Source organism: Arachis hypogaea, chromosome 2, assembly GCF_003086295.3.
Source record: "Arachis hypogaea cultivar Tifrunner chromosome 2, arahy.Tifrunner.gnm2.J5K5, whole genome shotgun sequence".
In the NCBI taxonomy this organism is placed as follows: Eukaryota; Viridiplantae; Streptophyta; class Magnoliopsida; order Fabales; family Fabaceae; genus Arachis; species Arachis hypogaea.
Genome location: NC_092037.1, coordinates 77,560,395 through 77,581,659, shown reverse-complemented (window position 1 = coordinate 77,581,659; position 21,265 = coordinate 77,560,395). Strand labels below are relative to the sequence as shown.

Genomic DNA, 21,265 nt, shown 5'->3' with positions numbered 1-21,265 from the left:
TATATCAAGTGCATGTGATGACAGTTAAATGCAAGGTATTTATTGGCATGCCGGCAAAGGCATGAGTAGCATAGATCAAGCATTTAATGTCCAAGTTAGATTACCAAGTCTTTCAAACTAACAATATGCTTGTATTAATAATTATATTTAATTAATAAAATATAAAAATGACTTTGTGAAAAGCAAGCATTCAGAGTAGTAGATTAAAAGAAATCTAAAAATAGTGCACAATGCCATACGAACGTTTTCACAAACACATAGCATGCATGGGAAATAAGTTGTTGAAAGTATTAAATTGAACATGCAAGAAACCCTTTAAAAAGTAATATATAATTGTCAAACAATTTCTAATAATCCACAAGCAAAATATAGAGAATAATAACCCAAATAAATCTCTAACACCAATGAAAATAATGCAATGAATGAAAAGTATGCAAATAAATTAAATGAAATATAATGGAAGTGAAAAGGGGTGAGAAGTTAAAGAGATGAAGAAGAAGAAAGTAAGAAAAGGAAGAAGAAGGAAATAAGAAGGGAAAGAAAAGATTTAGATTTGGGGAAGAAAAAGATAAGATATTTGGTTGATTTGGATAAGCTGTGCGCCATATGGGACGCGGATGCGTGGTACACGCGATCGCGTGGTGTGTGATGATTATCAGGTGACGCGGATGCGTGGGTCATGCGATCGTGTGGCCTGATTTGTGCGATTGGCGCGAGTGCAGCCGTGCGTTCGCGCAACTCTCTGTTTTAAACTCTTATTGCCAAATTTTTAGGGTGACGCGGTCGTGTGGTTGACGCGATCGCGTGAATGGCCATACTTTGAAAAATGATGCGGACGCGTAGGGCATGCGTTCGCGGAGTAGGGCTTGTGTTTCCAGCACCATTCCAGCCTCACTCCATCACAACTTGCTGCCATACACCCGTTTACGTCGATTTTACAGGGCCACGCATTCGCGTGGGTGACGCAGACGCGTGGGAGGCATTTTCACACATGACGTGGACGCGTAAGCGACGCGGTCGTGTGGGTCAAATTGTGCCAAAGGCACGCCTCCAGCCACACTTTCGCGTGACTCTCTGTTCAATCTTATTTTTTTCCCAACGCACATTTGACGCGGACGCGTCAGCGACACTGTCGCATCGCGTGCATTTTTTTAAATATGCAAAATGCAGAATGCAGTGCTAATATGAATGATATGCATGATTCCATGTTTAATCAAAACTCAAAAACAAACAAAACAGACTAAAATTAAAACTGAAAAAGGAACGATCATACCATGGTGGGTTGTCTCCCACCTAGCACTTTTAGTTAAAGTCCTTAAGTTGGACATTTGGTGAGCTCCCTGTTATGGTGGCTTATGCTTGTACTGATCCAGAAATTCCCACCAATTTTTGTACTTCCAATAGCCTCCGGGATCCCAAACTCGGCGCAGAAAGCCTTCAAGCAAGTTAAAGCAAGTGACAAGGCCCCACGAGTGTTGATTGTTGGAATGAATTCCGGGGTCCTAAACCTTGCTTTTGCACCCGTCTTTGTGTAGATCATAATGATTCCATCCAGGTGGCACGCAATTGAAATTCTCACTACAGATTCCAAACAACTTCCAAGACCTATTCAATTGAGCTTCACACCCAACCTTGCATTTCAACTTGGAGCATACAACCATGTTGAACCTTGCTGGATAACTCCAACCACTAACCATCTTCTTCTTGCTCTTAATGCCACAAAGAGCTCTAAGTTGACCATCCGTCTCTAGAAGCCCATATTCAAGTGGGAAAGTAAAGGTTAAGGAAGAGAATTTTACCCACTTGAATGTTGTATTGGACGGTAACGGCTTTGGGAGAGGTATTTCTAAGGATCTTGCAAGATCCTCTCCCTTGTGCTCTTCTTTGACAACTTCCACCTCTTTGTAATCTTCTTCAATATCAACCTCTTCCTCATGGTAGATTTCTTCCAATTCAATCTCTTATTCATTGCTTACCAAGGGCATGGGAGGCTGTACTTCTTCTTCTTTCATCTCCATGTCAAGTCCAATGGGAGAGGATTCAAATGTAGATAAGAATTCATCAATGATCAAATCCATATCTTGATCACCCCATTTAAAGTCTTCAATCATGAGATGCCTTGGAGGTTGTACACCCTCTTTAACATCAGTTTCAAACATCTTTGAAGGAGGCTCTATAACTTGACTTTCTATGGAGGTTCAGCATCTCCTAAGTCTTCAACCACTTCTTCCTCTTCAATGGAAGGCGTAGCTTCTTCCAATTGTTCCAATACCAAATCGTGCTACTCACTGTCCACCAGAGTGTCTAACTTCTCCTTTCTGCCACGTTCTTCAGTAGATTCTCCACATGAAGCCATGGGGGTTCCTTGAATGTCTGAACATCGGAAAGGCAATCGATTTATCGCTTGATCCAGGTGTTTAAGTATGAAATCATATTCCTCCTTGATGGCTTCTTTTCTATGATAACTCCCTTCAACTACTCCTTCATCTGCAAAGGTCTCTTCTACCTTCACCTTTAGTGCCTCCTTTAGCTCCTTATGAAGTATGGATTCGCGAAGATGATCCTCTCTCTCTTGTTCCATGTCAATAGTATCATTGGAATCATGTTGCTCTTGGGTTGATGGATGTGGGTGCTCTTCCATGGATGGTGGTGATGGGATGGGTGGATCATTATGTGGTTGAGATGGAAGTGCATTGGAGCTTGAGGGTTGAATATTGGGGGTAGAGGGTTGGTCCACATGCGGGATATAAGTGCTTGAAGAGTAGATGTGAGACTAGTGATAGAGGCAAGTGTGCTCTCCATAGAGGTTTGGGGTGGGTAGGAGGTTTCATTTATTGGGAGAAAAGGCTCATAACACGGAGGTGGTTCCTCTTGATAAGGATATGGAGATGGTATATATTGAGGTGGTGGTTCTAAGTATGGCTCATAAGGTGGTTCGTATGGTGGATAAGGATTAGGGTCATATGGAGGTGTTTGGTGGAAAGGAGCTTATGAGTATGGTGGTTCAAAATTATATTGAGGAGGAGGGGGTTCATAGGCATATAGTGGGTCTTGTTGGTAACTACAAGGGGGTCTACCATATCTATCATCATGGTATGCATTGTAGAATGGTCTTTGTCCATGATATCTTGGAAGGTGTTATTGCCTAAAGGGTTCATCAGATCCTCTTGGCTCCATCCATCTTTGGTTGCTTTGACCTTAATGCATATTCCTATTATAGCTTTTATTCCTTTCAACAGATTTAGAACCAAACTCAAAGCGAGAGGGGTGAAAACTCATAGTAGCTATTAGAAATAAGAAGGGAAAATAGAAACAAATAAACAAGTAAAGGAAAATAAAATAAATAAGAGAAAAGGTTTGAAAAAGATTTGATTTTTTTTAAGATTAGAAAAGATAAGATAAGTTAGGTAAGAGGAGATAAGTTTTTAAATTAAGAGGTTTTGAAATTTAAATTTTTAAATTTGAAAATTAAATTTTGAATTTTAAATTTTGAAATTTGAAATTCGAAATTTGAAATTTGAATTTTTAAATTTTTGAATTTTAAATTTTGGAATTTAGTTGAAATTTGAAATTTGAAGTTGAAATAAGATAAGATAAGAGTTTGAAAAAAAAGATATTATTTTTTTTAAAAATTTGAATTTTGAAATTTAAAACTAAGATAAGATAAGATAAAAAATTTAAAATAAAAAATCTAAATTTTTTTTCCGAAAAAATCAAATTAAAAGTAAATATTTACAATAACCAATAATAAGGCACACGTTTACAAATCCCCCGCAACGGTGCCATTTTGACGAACGGATTTCCTGTCGGTAAAGAAATTCACAAATGTAATCGCGTTGTAAGTATAGCTTCTAAACCAACAGAAAATCCTTTCGTACAAACGTTTGGTTGTCACAAGTAACAAACCCCTTTGGAATTGATAACCGAAGTATTTAAACTTCGGGTCGTCTTCTCAAGGAATCGCAGGGAAGTATGATTTATTATTGGTTATGCAAAGGTATAATTTGGGGTTTTGAAAAGATTTGAACAAATAATTTAATTGATAAGAAAAATAAATTAATAATTAGAAAATCTCTTGGCAAGGTATGAGAATTGGAAATCCCATCCTAGTTATCCTTATCTGGTGTGACGAGTATTATCCGTTGCTCCCACTTAGTTAGCCCTTACTAAATAAGGAAAAGTCAAGTAGACCAATTAATTTGATTCCTTAAGTCCTAGTCAACTCTTAAGGAAAGACTAACTTTAGAGGGATCCAAATCAACTAGCAAACCTCAAATATTAATCAACTGATGAGTTTGATAACTCAAGTGTTACCAATTACTCAACCAAAGCCAAAAGGGAAAAATCTAAATTATTTATATAATAAATAAAAGAAAACAATCATAAGTCTAAAATACCTCAAATTATATTAATTAAGAAAATCCTAACATGAAAAGTTCATAAACTAAATTGAGAAAATAAATAAAAGGAACATTGAACCTGTGATGAAGAAGTAGAAATCCTAATCCTAAAAGAAATCCTAATCCTAAATCCTAAGAGAGAGGAGAGAGCCTCCCTCTCCAAAAACTACATCTAAATTATGAAAAGTGTGATTTATGAATGTGATATCTATGAATGGATGCATTTCCCCACTTTATAGCCTCTGATCTGTGTTTTCTGGGCCGAGAATTGGGTCAAAAACAGCCCAGAATTCGTTAGTTATAAAATCTGCCACGCTGGTTTTTTGTCACTGCGACGCGTCCGCGTGGAACATGCGTTCGTGTCACCTACCTGTACGGAAACTATAATAATTTATATATCAAATCGAAGCCCCGGATGTTAGCTTTCCAACGCAACTGAAACCGTCTCATTTGGACCTCTGTAGCTCAAGTTATGACCGTTTGAGTGCAAAGAGATCAGGCTGACAGCTTTGGCAATTTCTTCAAGTTCTTGTATTCCTTCCACTTTTACATGCTTCATTTCCATCCTCTGAGCTATTCCTGCCCTGTAATCTCTGAAATAACTTAACACACATATCAAGGCATCGAATGATAATAAGAGAGGATTTAAATAAAAGAAAATAAAAGCCAAAGAAGCATGTTTTCAATCATAGCACAAAATCAGGAAGGAAAAAGTAAAACATGCGAATAGTATGAATAAGTGGGTAACAAGTTGATAAAAACCACTCAATAAGCACAAGATAAACCATAAAATAGTGGTTTATCAGTGACACTCTCCACTGCTTCCCTTGTTCAATAGCTGGCAACACCTTCGGTAACACGTCATTGTTTTGATGAGCCTTCAGGCGTTCGGATTTAAAATCCCTTGAGATCTGTAATCAACTCAAACATAGAGTTCCAGACACTTCTTGAACGCCGATCTTCAGACTTTCGAATGCTTTGTGCAACTCCTCTTTGCAAAGCATCATCCAAGCAACATACAACAACTTCTGACTTAGTGCATCTGCCACGACATTCGCTTTCCCCAGATGGTAATTCATCATAAAGTCGTAGTCCTTCAGTAACTCCATCCACTATCTCTGCCGCATATTCAGCTCTTTTTGATCAAAGAGGTATTTCAGGCTCTTGTGATCAGAGAAAACTCGAAACTTAACTCCATAGAGGTAATGCCTCTACACCTTTAGCGCAAACACAACCGTAGCGAGTTCCAGATCGTGCGTCAGGTAATTGACTTCGTGAGGTCTCAACTGTCATGAGGCATATGCCACCATATTCTGGTGCTGCATCAGCATGCACCCCAGACCCTTTAGTGAGGCATCACAATACACCTCAAATGGTTCATTCGGCGCAGGTAATACCAACGCAGGTGCGGTAGTCAAGTTTTGCTTCAACGCTTGAAAGCTTTTCTCACACTCAGAAGTCCAAACAAATAGCACGTCCTTGCGGGTTAACTTTGTCAATGGCAACGGTATCTACGAGAAGTCTTTGATGAATCTCCGATAGTAGCCAGCTAAGCCCAAAAAACTCCTTATCTCAGTAACTAAGGTTGGTCGCCCCTACTCCATCACTGCTTCCACCTTAGAAGGATCTTCTGCTATCCCCTGTTTACTCACCACGTGACCCAGAAACTTCACCTCATTATTCCAGAATTCACATTTAGACAGTTTTGCATAGAGTTTCTTTTCCTTTAGTATCTGCAACACAATCCTTAAGTGTTCTGCATGCTCTTCTTTAGTCTTAGAGTAAATTAGTATGTCATCAACGAAGACAACAACGAATTTATCCAGGAATGAACGGAAAATCCTATTCATATAATCCATAAACACTACAGGAGCGTTTGTCAACTCAAAAGACATTACAGTGTACTTGTAATGACACGAGTCCTAAAAGTGGTCTTAGGGTTGTCCTCATCCCTCACCGTTATCTGTTGATAACCAGATCACAAATCGATCTTGGAGAAAACCCTGGCTCCTTGTAACTGATCCATGAGATTGTCAATCCTCGGTAGTGGGTACTTATTTTTTATTGTGACCTTGTTCTGTTGCCTGTAATCTTACAGAGCCACATACTCCTGTCTTTCTTTACCAGTAACACTAGCACGCCCCACGGAGAAACACTTGGTCAGATAAAGTTCTTACCCAACAGATCCTCTAACTGAGACTTTAGCTCGGCCATTTCTAGCGGTGATATCCTATAAGGAGCACTCGAGATTGGTCCGGCCCCAGGCACCAACTCAATAGAAAATTCAACTTAGGTGGAAATTCATCAATATCGTTGGAAAATACCTCCGGAAACTCACACACAACTGGAATTTGCTCCAAGCTTTGATCATCACCCGAGACACCCGCGGTTAACAACAAAATACCCTGACATTCGACCCTAGAATAATTTACCATCATAGAATTCAAGTAATAGCTATTCACCACAACCGGCCCTTCTGTATCTTCCGGCATAAAGTACATTGATTTTGTAGAACAGTCGAGCAGAACATGGTTCTTAGATAACTAGTCCAACCCTAAGATAAGATCAAGACCGATCATCGGCAAACAGATTAAATCATGGACAAAATTACGTTGCTTGACCCTAAATGAAACTTGCGGAGATCTTAGCCTAGTTACCATGGCTTCATGGGTGGCATTATACACCTTCAGGTCATAACCTAAAACCAAAATCTTCAATCCTAACTCACTAGCCTTCTCAAATGCAATGAATGAATGTGATGCTCCAAAATCAAACAAGGCATTTAAAATCTGACTAGCCATTTAACATTTACCTCGGATAAGTGTCTCGGATCCCTCGACACCCACAGCTGAAGTAGTAAACACTCGACCAGGCTGCTGTGCTGTCCCAGCACCCTGTCTCTGCTTCTCCGGACAGTTGGAGGCTTTATTCCCCGACTTACCACATGAGTAGCACAAGATCCATCCAGCCTTGCACGGAACACCAGGATGGTAACTCCTACATCTAGCACAAGCCTGCTCATTCAGAGGCTGCTTCCCAAATCTTCTTCCCAGGATATTGTTATTGTTAGGCCTTCTGAAGTTATTCTGACCCTGAGTTTGCTGTGTTACAAAACCTCCCCACTTGAAAGGCGGACCTCTAGGAGTAAAGCTCTTCCCTCGGTTCTGTGGGAATGGTCCCCTATGGCTTCCTCTCTCTGCAACTGCCTTCTTTACAAACCCTTCGACAACTCTGCTCTTGTTTACCAACCTGGAGAAAGTCCTGATCTCCATAGGCCCCACTGAACTATATATGTCGCTTCGAAGCCGTCCTTCATATTTTATACACTTCCACTCCTCGAAGTCTCCCGGAGCTCCTTGACACATGCGAGAAAACCTAAAGAGCTCCTCAAGCTTGTCTGTATACTCAGATACAGACATAGCACCCTGCTTCAGCAGCAATAGCTCCAGTTCCTTGGCCGTCCTGGAGAAATTTAGAAAGTACTTCCTATAGAATTCCTCTTGGATGGCATCCCAGGTGATAGGGTCATCACCCTGTTGCAGGAGACGTCGGGTCCCCTGCCACCAATGCAATGCTTCCCGAGTGAGCAGATAGGTAGCAAACTCGACACACTGCTCTTTCAGCGCCAGCTGTGCTTGAAGTGCTCGCTCCATGGTCTGAAACCAGGTATTGGCTTCAGTCGGATTGGTGGTTCCCTAGAACCTTGGTGGATTAACCTTTAAGAAGGTCGCCAACGTCATCGGACCTTGAGTCCCGTTTTTTCCATTTCCCCCATTATTATTATTGTCCATCTGCTGCCCGAGTGCCTTAGCAGTGGCCTGCAAAGCAACAGCCATATTTTGCAATGCCGCCATAAAGTTTACTGGATCGTTCAGGTTGGTTTCCATCCTATGAGTACCGGCAAGTCCTTTCCCACGGCCTCGACCGCGTCCACGAAGTGACATCTGGTTCCTATACACACCAAACAATCAATATCAAGTTGATCAGTCTCAATATCGGAAGTCTAGTGCTTCAAAGACCCAAATTCATGCTCATGAACGTTTATGTCAGTTATATCAATCAGATAAACACAGACACAGAGAATGCACAAAAGCATAGTCAGTCCATCCCTCAAGCTTTACAAGACTGATGAGCGGATAATTTATACGCTTTTTGGCATTGTTTTTAGGTAGTTTTTAGTAGGATCTAGCTACTTTTAGGTAGTATGTTTTCATTAGTTTTTATGCTAAATTCACATTTTTGGACTTTACTATGAGTTTGTGTGTTTTTCTGTGATTTTAGGTATTTTCTCGCTAAAATTGAGGGGCCTGAGCAAAAATCTGATAGGACGCTGACAAAGGACTGCTGATGCTGTTGGATTCTGACCTCCCTGCACTCAAAATGGATTTTTTGGAGCTATAGAACTTTAAATGGCGTGCTCTCAACGGTGTTGGAAATTAGACATCCAGAGCTTTCCAGCAATATATGATAGTTCATACTTTATTCGAGTTTAGATGACGTAAAATGGCGTTCAACGCCAGTCTCATGCTGCATTCTAGAGTAAAACGCCAGAAATACGTCACGAACCAGAGTTAAGCACCAAAAACACATTACAACTTGGCGTTTAACTCCAAGAGAAGTCTCTGCACGTGTAAAGCTCAAGCTCAGCCCAAGCACACACCAAGTGGGCTCCGAAAGTGGATTTCTACATCAATTACTCAATTCTGTAAACCCTAGTAGCTAGTCTAGTAGAAATAGGACTTTTTACTATTGTATGAGAGATCATCTTTGGTCTCATTTTTAATCTATTATTCATCTTAGGAGACTATTGATCACGTTTTGGGGCTGGCTGATGAGCGGATAATTTATACACTTTTTGGCATTGTTTTTAGTATGTTTTTGGTATGATATAGTTAGTTTTTAGTATATTTTTATTAGTTTTTAGTTAAAATTCACTTTTCTGGACTTTACTATGAGTTTGTGTGTTTTTCTGTGATTTCAGGTATTTTTTGGCTGAAATTGAGGGACCTGAGCAAAAATCTGATTCAGAGACTAAAAAGGACTGAAGATGCTGTTGGATTCTGACCTCCCTGCACTCGAAGTAGATTTTCTGGAGCTACAGAAGCCCAATTGGCGCGTTCTCAACGGCGTTGGAAAGTAGACATCCTGGGCTTTCCAGCAATATATGATAGTCCATACTTTGCCCAAGATTTGATGGCCCAAACCGGCGTTCAAAGTCACCCTCAGGAATTCCAGCGTTAAACGCCGGAACTGGCACCCAAATGGGAGTTAAACGCCCAAACTGGCATAAAAGCTGGTGTTTAACTCCAAGAGAAGTCTCTACACGAAAATGCTTCATTGCTCAGCCCAAGCACACACCAAGTGGGCCCGGAAGTGGATTTTTATGTCATTTACTCATCTCTGTACACCCTAGGCTACTAGTTTTCTATAAGTAGGACCTTTTACTATTGTATTTTAATCTTTTGATCTTTGGAACCTTTTTCTTTAGATCTTTTGATCACTTTGGGAGGCTGGCCTCACGGCCATGCCTAGACCTTGTTCTTATGTATTTTCAACGGTGGAGTTTCTACACACCATAGATTAAGGTGTGGAGCTCTGCTGTACCTCGAGTATTAATGCAATTACTATTGTTCTTCCATTCAATTCCGCTTGTTCTTTATCCAAGATATCACTTGTTCTTCAACCTGATGAATGTGATGATCCGTGACACTCATCATCATTCTCACCTATGAACAAGGTGACTGACAACCACTTCTGTTCTACAAGCAACCAAGGCTCTAGTGAATATCTCTTGGATTCTTGATTGCACGATGCATGGTTGATCGCCTGACAACCGAGTGCTCGTCTGACAAACGAGCCAACCATTCCGTGAGATCAGAGTCTTCGTGGTATAGGCAAGAACTGATGGCAGCATTCAAGAGAATCCGGAAGGTCTAACCTTGTCTGTGGTATTCTGAGTAGGATTCAATGATTGAATGACTGTGACGTGCTTCAAACTCCTAGCGGGCGGGGCGTGATGAGCGGATAATTTGTATGCTTTTTGGCATTGTTTTTAGTATGTTTTTAGTATGATTTAGTTAGTTTTTAGTATATTTTTATTAGTTTTTAGTTAAAATTCACTTTTCTGGACTTTACTATGAGTTTGTGTGTTTTTCTGTGATTTCAGGTATTTTCTGGCTGAAATCTGGCTGACTGAGAAGCCATGTCTAATTTCATTGGACCGAGGTTTCAACTTATCACCACAAGAGTTGGTTGATTTTTATCAAACTTGCTCTTGGAGCAGTGATCTGCTAAGACTTGGCTGGCCTCTGGCCATGTCTAGTATTTTGGACCGAAGCTTTCTTTGAAAGCTTGGCTGGCTGTGAAGCCACGTCTAATTCCTGGACCGGAGTCTTAGACTAGCATTGCACTGATTCCTGGAATTCTCATTAAGAATTTTGATACCTTTTTCCACTTAATTTTCGAAAAACACAAAAAAATTTACAAAATCATAAAATCCAAAAATATTTCTTGTTTGAGTCTAGTGTCTCATCATAAGTTTGGTGTCAATTGCATGCATTCATATGTCTTAGTGATCTTCAAGATGTTCTTGATGATTTACTTGCTCTGATCTTTGAATTCAATTGACTTGAGTGTTTTGTGTGTCTCATTTGCATTTTCATTTTGTTAGTGTCAGTAGTATACAAACTGCTAAGTTTGGTGTCTTGCATGCATTGTTATTTGATTCTTGTTGCATTTTAATTTTTCCTTATTATTAAAAATCCAAAAATATTTTTAATTTGTGTCTTCTCAAGTCAATAATACAGAGAATTGAAGATTCAGAACATACAGCAGAGGAATTGCACAGAAAAAGCTGGGCGTTCAAAACGTCCAGTGAAGAAGGACAGACTGGCGTTTAAACGCCAGCCAGGGTACCTGGTTGGGCGTTTAACGCCCAAAAGGGTAGCATTTTGGGCGTTAAACACCAGAATGGATACCATTCTGGGCGTTTAACGCCAGGATGGCTAGAGGGGAAGATTTTGTTTTCAAATCAATTTTTTTTTCAAGTTTTCAAAATCTTTTCAAAATCAAATCTTTTTCAAATCAATTTTTCAACCAAATCTCTTTCAAAATCAATTTCTTTCCATTTTCAAAGATACTTACCATCAATTAATGATTTGATTCAACATTTCAAAGTATGTTACCTTTTCTGTTGAGAAAGGTTTAATGTTTGAATCATATCTTTTCTTGTTAGTCAAGTTTCTAATTTTCAAATCAAATCTTTTCAAAATGTTTTTCAAATCATATCTTCTCAATCACATTTTTTTTATCAATCATATCTTCTTAACCACATCTTTTTCAAAATAGTTTTCAATCAAATCTTTTTGATTTCTAATTTTAAAATCTTTTTCAAAATCACTTGATTTCTTTTCCATTTTCATTTTCGAAAATTAAGTAATGTTTTTCAAAAATGTTTTCAAAATTTTTCACTTAATTTTCGAAAATTACTTCCCTCCTTCTCACATCCTTCTATTTATGGACTAACACTATCCCTTAATGCAAAATTCGAACTCCATCTCCTTTGATAAGTTCGAATTTTCTACTTCTGTCTTCTACTCTTCTTTTCCTCTGACACTTCAAGGAATCTCTATACTGTGACATAGAGGATTCCACATTTTCTTGTTCTCTTCTCTTTCTTATGAGCAGGAGCAAAGACAAAGGCATTCTTGTTGAGGCTGACCCTGAACCTGAAAGGACCTTGAAGAGAAAGCTAAGAGAAGCCAAAGCACAACTCTCTTTAGAAAACCTGAACGAATTCTTCAAGGAAGAAGAACTCATGGCAGCCGAAAACAACAACAATGCCAACAATGCAAGGAAGGTGCTGGGTGACTTTACTGCACCTACTCCCGACTTCTATGGGAGAAGCATCTCTATCCCTGCCATTGGAGCAAACAACTTTGAGCTTAAGCCTCAATTAGTTTCTCTAATGCAACAGAATTGCAAGTTCCATGGACTTCCATTAGAAGATCCTCATCAGTTTTTAGCTGAATTCTTGCAAATCTGTGACACTGTTAAGACTAATGGGGTAGACCCTGAGGTCTATAGACTAATGCTATTCCCTTTTGCTGTAAGAGACAGAGCTAGAACATGGTTGGACTCTCAACCTAAAGAAAGCCTGGACTCTTGGGAAAAGCTAGTCAATGCCTTCTTGGCAAAGTTCTTTCCACCTCAAAAATTGAGTAAGCTTAGAGTGGAAGTCCAAACCTTCAGACAGAAGGAAGGAGAATCCCTCTATGAAGCTTGGGAAAGATACAAACAATTGATCAGAAAGTGTTCTTCTGATATGCTTTCTGAATGGAGCATCATAGGTATTTTCTATGATGGTCTCTCTGAACTATCCAAGATGTCTTTGGATAGCTCTGCTGGAGGCTCTCTTCATCTGAAGAAGACGCCTACTGAAGCTCAAGAACTGATTGAAATGGTTGCAAATAACCAATTCATGTACACTTCTGAAAGAAATCCTGTGAACAATGGGACTAGTCAGAAGAAAGGAATTCTTGAGATTGACACTCTGAATGCCATATTGGCTCAGAACAAGATATTGACTCAACAAGTCAATATGATTTCTCAAAGTCTGTCTGGAATGCAAAATGCACCAAGCAGTACTAAGGAAGCTTCAACTGAGGAAGAAGCTTATGATCCTGAGAACCCTTCAATGGAAGAGGTGAATTACATGGGAGAACCCTATGGAAACACCTATAATCCTTCATGGAGGAATCATCCAAATCTTTCATGGAAAGATCAACAGAGACCTCAACAAGGTCTCAACAATAATAATGATGGAAGAAACAGGTTTAGCAATAGCAAGCCTTTTCCATCATCTTCTCAGCAACAGACAGAGAGTTCTAAGCAGAATAACTCTGACTTAACAACTATGGTCTCTGATCTAATCAAAACCACTCAAAGTTTCATGACTGAAACAAGGTCCTCCATCAGAAATTTGGAAGGACAAGTGGGTCAGCTGAGCAAGAAAATTACTGAACTCCCTCCAAGTACCCTCCCAAGCAATACTGAAGAAAATCCAAAAGGAGAGTCCAAGGCCATCAACATGGCCGAATTCTGGGAGGAAGAAGAGGCAGTGAACGCCACTGAGGAAGGCCTCACTGGACGTCCACTAGCCTCCAATGAGTTCCCCAATGAGGAACCATGGGAATCTGAGGCTCAAAATGAGACCATAGAGATCCCATTGGACCTACTTCTGCCATTCATGAGCTCTGATGAGTATTCTTCCTCTGAAGAGGATGAGTATGTCACTGAAGAGCAAGTTGCTAAATACCTTGGAGCAATCATGAAGTTAAATGACAAGTTATTTGGAAATGAGACTTGGGAGGATGAATCCCCTTTTCTCATCAAAGAACTGAATGACTTATCTAGGCAGAAACTGCCTCAAAAGAGACAGGACCCTGGGAAGTTTTCAATACCTTGTACCATAGGCACCATGACCTTCAAGAAGGCCTTGTGTGACTTAGGGTCAAGTGTAAACCTCATGCCTCTCTCTGTAATGGAGAAGTTAGGGATCTCTGATGTACAAGCTGTAAAAATCTCACTAGAGATGGCAGACAACTCAAGAAAACAAGCCCATGGACTTGTAGAGGATGTTCTGGTTAAAGTTGAAGACCATTACATCCCTACTGATTTCATAGTCCTAGAGACTGGGAAGTGCATGGATGAATCCATCATCCTTGGCAGACCCTTCCTAGCCACAGCAAAGGCTGTGATTGATGTTGATAGAGGAGAGTTGATCATTCAAGTGAATGAAGAATCCTTGGTGTTTAAGGCCCAAGGATACCCCACTTTTTGGCATTGTTTTTAGTATGTTTTTGGTATGATATAGTTAGTTTTTAGTATATTTTTATTAGTTTTTAGTTAAAATTCACTTTTCTGGACTTTACTATGAGTTTGTGTGTTTTTCTGTGATTTCAGGTATTTTCTGGCTGAAATTGAGGGACCTGAGCAAAAATCTGATTCAGAGACTAAAAAGGACTGAAGATACTGTTGGATTCTGACCTCCCTGCACTCAAAGTGGATTTTCTGGAGCTACAGAAGCCCAATTGGCGCGCTCTCAACGGCGTTGGAAAGTAGACATCCTGGGCTTTCCAGAAATATATAATAGTCTATACTTTGCCCAAGATTTGATGGCCCAAACCGGCGTTCAAAGTCACCCTCAGGAATTCCAGCGTTAAACGCCGGAACTGGCACCCAAATGGGAGTTAAACGCCCAAACTGGCATAAAAGCTGGCGTTTAACTCCAAGAGAAGTCTCTACACGAAAATGCTTCATTGCTCAGCCCAAGCACACACCAAGTGGGCCCGGAAGTGGATTTTTATGTCATTTACTCATCTCTGTACACCCTAGGCTACTAGTTTTCTATAAGTAGGACCTTTTACTATTGTATTTTAATCTTTTGATCTTTGGAACCTTTTTCTTTAGATCTTTTGATCACTTTGGGAGGCTGGCCTCACGGCCATGCCTAGACCTTGTTCTTATGTATTTTCAACGGTGGAGTTTCTACACACCATAGATTAAGGTGTGGAGCTCTGCTGTACCTCGAGTATTAATGCAATTACTATTGTTCTTCCATTCAATTCCGCTTGTTCTTTATCCAAGATATCACTTGTTCTTCAACCTGATGAATGTGATGATCCGTGACACTCATCATCATTCTCACCTATGAACAAGGTGACTGACAACCACTTCTGTTCTACAAGCAACCAAAGCTCTAGTGAATATCTCTTGGATTCTTGATTGCACGATGCATGGTTGATCGCCTGACAACCGAGTGCTCGTCTGACAAACGAGCCAACCATTCCGTGAGATCAGAGTCTTCGTGGTATAGACAAGAACTGATGGCATCATTCAAGAGAATCCGGAAGGTCTAACCTTGTCTGTGGTATTCTGAGTAGGATTCAATGATTGAATGACTGTGACGTGCTTCAAACTCCTAGCGGGCGGGGCGTGATGAGCGGATAATTTGTATGCTTTTTGGCATTGTTTTTAGTATGTTTTTAGTATGATTTAGTTAGTTTTTAGTATATTTTTATTAGTTTTTAGTTAAAATTCACTTTTCTGGACTTTACTATGAGTTTGTGTGTTTTTCTGTGATTTCAGGTATTTTCTGGCTGAAATCTGGCTGACTGAGAAGCCATGTCTAATTTCATTGGACCGAGGTTTCAACTTATCACCACAAGAGTTGGTTGATTTTTATCAAACTTGCTCTTGGAGCAGTGATCTGCTAAGACTTGGCTGGCCTCTGGCCATGTCTAGTATTTTGGACCGAAGCTTTCTTTGAAAGCTTGGCTGGCTGTGAAGCCACGTCTAATTCCTGGACCGGAGTCTTAGACTAGCATTGCACTGATTCCTGGAATTCTCATTAAGAATTTTGATACCTTTTTCCACTTAATTTTCGAAAAACACAAAAAAATTTACAAAATCATAAAATCCAAAAATATTTCTTGTTTGAGTCTAGTGTCTCATCATAAGTTTGGTGTCAATTGCATGCATTCATATGTCTTAGTGATCTTCAAGATGTTCTTGATGATTTACTTGCTCTGATCTTTGAATTCAATTGACTTGAGTGTTTTGTGTGTCTCATTTGCATTTTCATTTTGTTAGTGTCAGTAGTATACAAACTGCTAAGTTTGGTGTCTTGCATGCATTGTTATTTGATTCTTGTTGCATTTTAATTTTTCCTTATTATTAAAAATCCAAAAATATTTTTAATTTGTGTCTTCTCAAGTCAATAATACAGAGAATTGAAGATTCAGAACATACAGCAGAGGAATTGCACAGAAAAAGCTGGGCGTTCAAAACGTCCAGTGAAGAAGGACAGACTGGCGTTTAAACGCCAGCCAGGGTACCTGGTTGGGCGTTTAACGCCCAAAAGGGTAGCATTTTGGGCGTTAAACACCAGAATGGATACCATTCTGGGCGTTTAACGCCAGGATGGCTAGAGGGGAAGATTTTGTTTTCAAATCAATTTTTTTTTCAAGTTTTCAAAATCTTTTCAAAATCAAATCTTTTTCAAATCAATTTTTCAATCAAATCTCTTTCAAAATCAATTTCTTTCCATTTTCAAAGATACTTACCATCAATTAATGATTTGATTCAACATTTCAAAGTATGTTACCTTTTCTGTTGAGAAAGGTTTAATGTTTGAATCATATCTTTTCTTGTTAGTCAAGTTTCTAATTTTCAAATCAAATCTTTTCAAAATGTTTTTCAAATCATATCTTCTCAATCACATTTTTTTTATCAATCATATCTTCTTAACCACATCTTTTTCAAAATAGTTTTCAATCAAATCTTTTTGATTTCTAATTTTAAAATCTTTTTCAAAAATCACTTGATTTCTTTTCCATTTTCATTTTCGAAAATTAAGTAATGTTTTTCAAAAATGTTTTCAAAATGTTTCACTTAATTTTCGAAAATTACTTCCCTCCTTCTCACATCCTTCTATTTATGGACTAACACTATCCCTTAATGCAAAATTCGAACTCCATCTCCTTTGATAAGTTCGAATTTTCTACTTCTGTCTTCTACTCTTCTTTTCCTCTGACACTTCAAGGAATCTCTATACTGTGACATAGAGGATTCCACATTTTCTTGTTCTCTTCTCTTTCTTATGAGCAGGAGCAAAGACAAAGGCATTCTTGTTGAGGCTGACCCTGAACCTGAAAGGACCTTGAAGAGAAAGCTAAGAGAAGCCAAAGCACAACTCTCTTTAGAAAACCTGAACGAATTCTTCAAGGAAGAAGAACTCATGGCAGCCGAAAACAACAACAATGCCAACAATGCAAGGAAGGTGCTGGGTGACTTTACTGCACCTACTCCCGACTTCTATGGGAGAAGCATCTCTATCCCTGCCATTGGAGCAAACAACTTTGAGCTTAAGCCTCAATTAGTTTCTCTAATGCAACAGAATTGCAAGTTCCATGGACTTCCATTAGAAGATCCTCATCAGTTTTTAGCTGAATTCTTGCAAATCTGTGACACTGTTAAGACTAATGGGGTAGACCCTGAGGTCTATAGACTAATGCTATTCCCTTTTGCTGTAAGAGACAGAGCTAGAACATGGTTGGACTCTCAACCTAAAGAAAGCCTGGACTCTTGGGAAAAGCTAGTCAATGCCTTCTTGGCAAAGTTCTTTCCACCTCAAAAATTGAGTAAGCTTAGAGTGGAAGTCCAAACCTTCAGACAGAAGGAAGGAGAATCCCTCTATGAAGCTTGGGAAAGATACAAACAATTGATCAGAAAGTGTCCTTCTGATATGCTTTCTGAATGGAGCATCATAGGTATTTTCTATGATGGTCTCTCTGAACTATCCAAGATGTCTTTGGATAGCTCTGCTGGAGGCTCTCTTCATCTGAAGAAGACGCCTACTGAAGCTCAAGAACTGATTGAAATGGTTGCAAATAACCAATTCATGTACACTTCTGAAAGAAATCCTGTGAACAATGGGACTAGTCAGAAGAAAGGAATTCTTGAGATTGACACTCTGAATGCCATATTGGCTCAGAACAAGATATTGACTCAACAAGTCAATATGATTTCTCAACGTCTGTCTGGAATGCAAAATGCACCAAGCAGTACTAAGGAAGCTTCATCTGAGGAAGAAGCTTATGATCCTGAGAACCCTTCAATGGAAGAGGTGAATTACATGGGAGAACCCTATGGAAACACCTATAATCCTTCATGGAGGAATCATCCAAATCTTTCATGGAAAGATCAATAGAGGCCTCAACAAGTTCTCAACAATAATAATGATGGAAGAAACAGGTTTAGCAATAGCAAGCCTTTTCCATCATCTTCTCAGCAACAGACAGAGAGTTCTAAGCAGAATAACTCTGACTTAGCAACTATGGTCTCTGATCTAATCAAAACCACTCAAAGTTTCATGACTGAAACAAGGTCCTCCATCAGAAATTTGGAAGGACAAGTGGGTCAGCTGAGCAAGAAAATTACTGAACTCCCTCCAAGTACCCTCCCAAGCAATACTGAAGAAAATCCAAAAGGAGAGTCCAAGGCCATCAACATGGCCGAATTCTGGGAGGAAGAAGAGGCAGTGAACGCCACTGAGGAAGGCCTCACTGGACGTCCACTAGCCTCCAATGAGTTCCCCAATGAGGAACCATGGGAATCTGAGGCTCAAAATGAGACCATAGAGATCCCATTGGACCTACTTCTGCCATTCATGAGCTCTGATGAGTATTCTTCCTCTGAAGAGGATGAGTATGTCACTGAAGAGCAAGTTGCTAAATACCTTGGAGCAATCATGAAGTTAAATGACAAGTTATTTGGAAATGAGACTTGGGAGGATGAATCCCCTTTTCTCATCAAAGAACTGAATGACTTATCTAGGCAGAAACTGCCTCAAAAGAGACAGGACCCTGGAAGTTTTCAATACCTTGTACCATAGGCACCATGACCTTCAAGAAGGCCTTGTGTGACTTAGGGTCAAGTGTAAACCTCATGCCTCTCTCTGTAATGGAGAAGTTAGGGATCTCTGATGTACAAGCTGTAAAAATCTCACTAGAGATGGCAGACAACTCAAGAAAACAAGCCCATGGACTTGTAGAGGATGTTCTGGTTAAAGTTGAAGACCATTACATCCCTACTGATTTCATAGTCCTAGAGACTGGGAAGTGCATGGATGAATCCATCATCCTTGGCAGACCCTTCCTAGCCACAGCAAAGGCTGTGATTGATGTTGATAGAGGAGAGTTGATCATTCAAGTGAATGAAGAATCCTTGGTGTTTAAGGCCCAAGGATACCCCACTTTTTGGCATTGTTTTTAGTATGTTTTTGGTATGATATAGTTAGTTTTTAGTATATTTTTATTAGTTTTTAGTTAAAATTCACTTTTCTGGACTTTACTATGCGTTTGTGTGTTTTTCTGTGATTTCAGGTATTTTCTGGCTGAAATTGAGGGACCTGAGCAAAAATCTGATTCAGAGACTAAAAAGGACTGAAGATACTGTTGGATTCTGACCTCCCTGCACTCAAAGTGGATTTTCTGGAGCTACAGAAGCCCAATTGGCGCGCTCTCAACGGCGTTGGAAAGTAGACATCCTGGGCTTTCCAGAAATATATAATAGTCTATACTTTGCCCAAGATTTGATGGCCCAAACCGGCGTTCAAAGTCACCCTCAGGAATTCCAGCGTTAAACGCCGGAACTGGCACCCAAATGGGAGTTAAACGCCCAAACTGGCATAAAAGCTGGCGTTTAACTCCAAGAGAAGTCTCTACACGAAAATGCTTCATTGCTCAGCTCAAGCACACACCAAGTGGGCCCGGAAGTGGATTTTTATGTCATTTACTCATCTCTGTACACCCTAGGCTACTAGTTTTCTATAAGTAGGACCTTTTACTATTGTATTTTAATCTTTTGATCTTTGGAACCTTTTTCTTTAGATCTTTTGATCACTTTGGGAGGCTGGCCTCACGGCCATGCCTAGACCTTGTTCTTATGTATTTTCAACGGTGGAGTTTCTACACACCATAGATTAAGGTGTGGAGCTCTGCTGTACCTCGAGTATTAATGCAATTACTATTGTTCTTCCATTCAATTCCGCTTGTTCTTTATCCAAGATATCACTTGTTCTTCAACCTGATGAATGTGATGATCCGTGACACTCATCATCATTCTCACCTATGAACAAGGTGACTGACAACCACTTTTGTTCTACAAGCAACCAAGGCTCTAGTGAATATCTCTTGGATTCTTGATTGCACGATGCATGGTTGATCGCCTGACAACCGAGTGCTCGTCTGACAAACGAGCCAACCATTCCGTGAGATCAGAGTCTTCGTGGTATAGGCAAGAACTGATGGCAGCATTCAAGAGAATCCGGAAGGTCTGACCTTGTCTGTGGTATTCTGAGTAGGATTCAATGATTGAATGACTGTGACGTGCTTCAAACTCCTAGCGGGCGGGGCGTGATGAGCGGATAATTTGTATGCTTTTTGGCATTGTTTTTAGTATGTTTTTAGTATGATTTAGTTAGTTTTTAGTATATTTTTATTAGTTTTTAGTTAAAATTCACTTTTCTGGACTTTACTATGAGTTTGTGTGTTTTTCTGTGATTTCAGGTATTTTCTGGCTGAAATTGAGGGTCCTGAGCAAAAATCTGATTCCGAGACCAAAAAGGACTGCAGATGCTGTTGGATTCTGACCTCCCTGCACTCGAAGCGGATTTTCTGGAGCTACAGAAACCCAATTGGCGCGCTCTCAACGGCATTGGAAAGTAGACATCCTGGGCTTTCCAGCAATATATAATAGTCCATACTTTGCCCAAGATTTGATGGCCCAAAGCGGCGCTCAAAGTCACCTACAGAAATTCCAGCGTTAAACGCCGGAACTGGCATAAAATTTGGAGTTAAACGCCCAAACTGGCATGAGAACTGGCGTTTAACTCCAGAAAAGGTCTCTACACGAAATTCCTTCATTGCTCAGCCCAAGCACACACCAAGTGGGCCCGGAAGTGGATTTTTCTGTCATTTACTCATTTCTGTAAACCTTAGGACACTAGCTTACTATTTATAGGATCTTTTGACATTGTATCAGTATGCTATGCAACCTTTTGAAGACCTTATGACATTTTTACATGTTTTCTTCCACAGCATGAGTCTCTAAACCCCATGGTTGGGGGTGAGGAGCTCTGCTGTGTCTTGATGGATTAATGCAATTACTACTGTTTCTCATTCAATCATGCTTGCTTCCATTCTAAGATAATACTTGTTCTTAATCCGGATGAATGTGATGATCCGTGACAATCATCATCATTCTCAACTATGAACGTGTGACTGACAACCACCTCCGTTCTA

The 21,265-nt window shown here is 39.8% G+C and overlaps 1 non-coding gene across 1 annotated transcript; it reads right to left on the bottom strand.

Moving 5' to 3' along the window:
• Nucleotides 1-17,604: 17,604 nt before the first annotated feature.
• On the bottom strand, nt 17,605-17,712 carry LOC112766968 (small nucleolar RNA R71). The gene has a single exon (XR_003184643.1). It is a non-coding gene; the product is annotated as a small nucleolar RNA R71 (small nucleolar RNA).
• Between the last annotated feature and the right edge of the window lie 3,553 nt (nt 17,713-21,265).